The following is a 5685-nucleotide window of genomic DNA, read 5'->3' on the forward strand; positions in this document are numbered from 1 at the left end:
TGCTGGCCGCTCACGCTGGCTGCTGGCTACATACGGTAGCCCATGGCAACCCACTGCAGCAGGGGACTGCAGCCTACGCCGTCGCCAGCGACTCATGGCAGCCCAGCTCCAGGTCGAGCTGTTGTTCAGCATCTTAGCTGTGGAGGGCAGGGCAGTGTCACTGGCCCTCATATGTGGGATCCGAACCGGGGCCCCCTGGCGTCCCAAGCCAGTTCTTAACCATCGCGCCACTCGGCAGGCCCTCACTTTATTATTTTTTATTTTATTTTTTTAAAGATTTTATTGGGGAAATGGGGAAGGGGAACATTGTGTTTTTCCAGGACCCATCGGCTCCAAGTCAAGTTGTTGTCCTTCAATCTTAGTTGTGGAGGGAGCAAGCTCAGCTCCAAGTCCAGTCACCACTTTCAGTCTTCTAGTTGGGGGGGGGGGAGTGCAGCCCACCATCCCATGCGGGAGTCTAATTGGCAACTTTGTTATTAGGAGCACATGCTCTCACCAGCTGAGCCATCCGGTCACCTGTTTGCAGCTCAGCAGAAGCTGAGCTCCTGCGCAGCTCACTGGCCCATGTGGGCATCAGACCAGTGACCCTGTTGCGCAGAGCTTGTGCTCTAATCAACTGTGCCACCCGGCCGGCCCCCACTTTATTGTTTAGATCTTCTGTCTTCTAATTTCCCCCCCCACTTTTTCTGCCTTGTACTGAGAGTGGTGAATGAAAGCCTCTTATTAGTTTCTATCTATGTGTCCTTGCATCTCGTGTGGTTTTTGCTTTTTAAAGTTGGTTGCTGTTATTTGGTGTATATTTTGAAGTGTTATATCATCAATATGAATTGTACCTTTTGTCACAGTTAATATATATGGGCTTGAACTGTACTTTGATATCCAGATTGCTCCCCTACACTCTTAAAAAAATGTATTTATTTTTGTTAAAATATTTTTATATTTATTACATTTAATTCAATAAGTTGAATTATTTGACCTCTTTTGGGGGTGTACAGTTCTCTGACTTTTAACACATTTATAGATTTGTGTAACCTTCACCACATGAGGATGCAGAACAGTTCTATCACCCTCAAAGTGCTACTCCTTTATAGACACCCTTCCCTCACCACTGGCCAGCACTGACATGGCCTTCATCACTATAGTTTTGTCTTTTCAGGAATGTCATATAAATGGAATCACACAGTATACAACCTTTGGATACTGGCTTCTTTCACTCAGCATAATGAGTTTGAGATTCATCCAAATTGTTACATGTATCAATTGTTTCTTTTAATTGGTAGTAGTATTCCATTGTATAAGTAGTATTTTTTTTTTNGGGCCCTCTGGCGTCCCAAGCCAGTTCTCAACCATCGCGCCACTCGGCCTGCCCACATTGTGGTTTTGATTTGCATTTCTCTAATGATTAGTGTTATTGAGTACCTTTTATGTACCTGTTGGTCATTCACATATTTTCCTTGGTAAAATATGTATTCAGGTTCTTTGTCCATTTTTAATTGGATTATTTGTTTTTTTGCTATTGAGTTTGTATGACTTGTTTATTTTGGATAGTAAATCTTATCAGATAAATGGTTTGCAGATATGTGTATATATATATAAATAATTTTTTTTATTGGGTAACTGTTTTTTCCAGGACCCATCAGCTCCAAGTCAAGTCGTTCTCCTTCAATCTAGTTGTGGAGGGTGCAGCTCAGTTCCAAGTCTAGTTGTCATTTTTAATGTAGTTGCAGGGAGTGGGGTGGGGGGCATAGCCCACCATCCCATGCGGTAATCGAACTGGCAACCTTGTTGTTAAGAGCACGTGCTCTAACCAACTGAGCCACCTGGCTGCCCTGATATTTTTTTCCCTTTCTATAGATTGTCTTTTCATTTTGTTGATCATTTCTTTTGCTGTGCAGAAACTTTTTAGTTTGATGTAGTTCCACTGGTTTATTTTTGTTTTTGTGTGTGATTTTTTTTTTGTCATGCAAAATTTAAAACATTTTCAATGTAGTTAAATTTATCAATCCTTTCTTTCACTACTTCTGGATTTTAAATCATAGTGAGAAAGCCTTTCCCTATACAAGGTTAAAGAAGAATTCAACCATGTTTTTGGCTAGTACTTGTATGGTCATCTTTTTCATTTATATCCTTAGTCCACTTGGAGTTTATTTATATGTATGGTGTGAGGTATGGATCTAATTTTATCTTTTCCAAATGGTTACCAATTTGTCCCAGCAACACTTGTTACAAAGTTCATCTTGACCCCAGTGATTTGAGTTGCCACCTTTGCCATGTTTTAAATTTCCATATGTACTTGACTCTAACTCTAGATGTGTTCCCTCTATGTATATACCAGTACCACTATTTTAATTATTAAGCCTTTATATAATATGTCTTAATGTCTGGTAGGGACTCATCCCCTCCTTGTAACTTTTCCACTGTTTTCCTAGCTATTCTTACATTTTTATTTCTCCACATAAATTTTAGTGTCAGCTTATCTGGCATCTTGTTGGTATTTTTATTAGAATTGCATTGGAATTTATAAATTAATTTAGGGAGAACTGACATCTTTATCATGTTGAGTTCTATCCAAGAACAGAGGATGTCTTTCGTTTTAAGTTTACTTTAGTGTCTTTTGGTAGTGTTTTAAATTTTCCTTGCATAGGTTGCACGTTTCTTGTTAACTTTATTAACTTTATTCCTAAGTATTTAATCATCTTGTTGCTATAACAAATGGGTTTTTTCTCTACTGTAACATCTTCTGTTTGTTTGTGTATGTGAAGGCTATTGATTTTTGTGTGTTAATTTTATATCATGCTACTTCGTTGCATTCTTTTATTATTATTTATTATTGATTTGGGTGTTTTCTAAGTATTCTATCATATTATCCGCAATTAATAATAGTTTTACTTCTTCTTTACCCATTCTATACCTCTAACTGGTTTCCCTTTTCTAATTGCATTGTGAGTACTTCTAATACAGTGGTATACAGTAGCAGACATAATGGGTATCCTTGCTTTGTTCCTGTCCTCAATGGAAATGCCTCTAGTGTTTTTCCATTAAATAAGATTTTGATTTTAGAACTAAGATCTATCTATCATCAATCTATCTAATTATGTTAAACTATCCCTCAATTCCTATATTCTTGAGTTTTTAAAAAATTTTTTAACGTGAATGGATGTTGAATTTTGTTAAAGGCTTTCTCTTCTGTGGAGATAATCATGTGATTTTTCTCCCTTAGATGATTTTATTGTATTTTCACACATGCGATATGTGTGTTTTCATTGTTAGTATTTCTTTAAATTTCTCCAATTTTAGTTGCATTTTCTTTCACCCAGAAGTTGTTGAATAAGAGGTTCTTAAAATTTTGGATAGAAGGACCTCTGTTGTTGTTGGTGATGGTGGTGGTAGTAAATTTTAGTTTTAATGTATTGTGATTTCAGAGTGTGTTTTTAGTATTTTTACTAAAGTATTTTTACTTTTATTTTATGAAAGGCGTTTTTTTTGTAACCTAATATATTATTGCTCATTGTTGTTATTTTGGTGAATGTGCTTTGAGCACTGGAAAGGAATATGTAGTCTCTGTATTATCAGGGTGTAGATTTTTTTTTTTCTTTTAAGATTTTTATTGGGGAATTAGGGGAAGGGGAACAGACAAGTTGCTGTCCTTTTGTTCTTCAGTCTAGTTGTGGAGGATGTTGCTTCACTGGCCCAAGTTGGCACCATCNGTTCACAGTGACGACTGGAGCCACCATTGATTCGGCGTTTGCCCGTGCGAAGCCCGGCACTAACCCTTGACTGGCGTCCTTTCAATTCACCTTTACTGCAGCCCTGCGAGGTGAGTGCTAGTATCAGCGTCATTTACAGGTGTGGAAACTGAGGCCGAGAGAAGGTGAAGTGATTTGGCCAAAGTCCCCCAGCAAACCAGTAGGTCATCCCGACTCCAGACTGAAAAATCCTGACTGTTCTGCATCCCTGGAGCAGGTTGACCGGACTAGATAGTTTACTGACATTCGCAGATGTCTGCACAAGTGGCTTTGTGGGAGCCACTTAATTCTTTGGGGCCGGGGTTACTAGAGGTCATAACTATGGAGCAGTGGGATTCCATGCGGCTAAGGTTTCTTCTGTGTGTGATTAATAACTAGTTAGAACTAAAATATCCTTAGAGTGGTTTCGTTTGGAGTTGGCAAACTTTTGTTGTAAATATAAAAATATTTATACCTGTCTGTATAGATTTGCCTGTGGACGTTTCGTATAAATGGGATCATGTGGTCTGTGACTGGCTTCTTAGTGTAATGTTTTCATGGTTTAATCCATGTTGTCAGTAGTTATTTTTATGGCTGAATCATATTCCATTGTATGGATATACCACATTTTGTTTATTCATCAGTTGATGGACATTTGGTTTGTTTCCACTTTATGATTTTTATGAATACTGCTATGAGCATACTCTCATTAATTTTTACAGTAGCATATTGCTTCATTGTGTGCATGTACCATAATTTATTCATCCACTCTACTATCTATGGCCATTTAGGTTGTTTCCAATATCTTGCAATTACAAACAATGCAGCAATGAATAACCCTGTGCATATGTATTTTCCTGTTGTTGGAGGTACATCTTCAGAGTACATTTTTGAGAAGTAGAAGTGCTGGCTTGAGAGGCAACTGCGTATGTAATTTTGCTTATTGTTGAATTCTCCTGCAGAAAGGGTTGTACCAAGTTGCATTCCCACCAACAAAGTCTGACAATAGTTCCTGTTTCCCTACAACCTCACCAGCAATGTGTGCTTAGTATTTTAATTTTTGCTGGTGATAGGTGATAAATGGTGTCTCGGTGCTGTTGTAATTTTCATTTCTCTAATTATGGGTGAGTTTGAACATATTTTCATATGTTTGAAAGACAGTTTGTTGTATGTCTTTTTTGGTGAATTGTCTGTTCATAAGTTTTCCCCATTTTCCTTTTAGGTTTTTCTTTTTCTGCCCTCAGGGTTTTTGTTTTTTAAATTGTGGTAAATATGCTTCACATGAAATATACCATTTTAACTATTTTTACATTAATGTACTGTTCCATGGCACTAAGCACATCCACATTATTGTGCAACCATCACCACCGTCCATCTCCAGAACTTTTTCTCATCTTCCCAAACTAAAACTCTGTACTCATTAAATGATGATAACTCTCCTCCATTCTTCCCTCTCCTAGCCCTGGGCAACCACCGTTCTACTTTCTGTCTCTATGAATTTGCCTATTCTAGGTACCTCCTATAATGAAATCATACAGAATTTGTTCTGTTGTGACTGACTTGTTTCACTTAGCATAATGCCTTCAAGGTTCATCCACGATGTAGCATGTGTCAGAATGTCTTTCTTTTTTTAACTCTCCGTCGGGCGCAACTGATCATACAGATTCATTGCACACAAACATGCTGCTATGAAATACGTCTTTACTGTACTAAGTCACAAACACGACTGGCAATAGGTTACAGTAGAGGGGGGAAGATACGGAAGCGATGAGTCATGATACTTAAGTTAACTGTTAGATATTTGAAAATTTGTGTGCAATGAATCTGTGAGATCAGTTGCGCCCGATGGAGGGTTAAGGCTGAATAATATTCTATTGTGTGTATATATATATATATATATATATATATATATATATATATATATACCATTTGTTTATCCATTCATCTTTCAATGAACCTT

The 5685-nt window shown here is 37.7% G+C and overlaps 1 protein-coding gene across 1 annotated transcript in view; it reads left to right on the forward strand.

Moving 5' to 3' along the window:
• Positions 1 to 3707: 3707 nt before the first annotated feature.
• The window catches only part of CABIN1 (calcineurin binding protein 1), a 174519-nt gene continuing 172541 nt past the window's right edge, over positions 3708 to 5685 (forward strand). The window contains exon 1 of the mRNA XM_019665398.1: positions 3708 to 3817. The gene's annotated coding sequence lies outside the window, so the exon portion shown is untranslated. The remainder of the gene's footprint in view (positions 3818 to 5685) is intronic.

The sequence above is a fragment of the Hipposideros armiger genome, unplaced genomic scaffold (assembly GCF_001890085.2).
Source record: "Hipposideros armiger isolate ML-2016 unplaced genomic scaffold, ASM189008v1 scaffold_443, whole genome shotgun sequence".
Taxonomy (NCBI): Eukaryota; Metazoa; Chordata; class Mammalia; order Chiroptera; family Hipposideridae; genus Hipposideros; species Hipposideros armiger.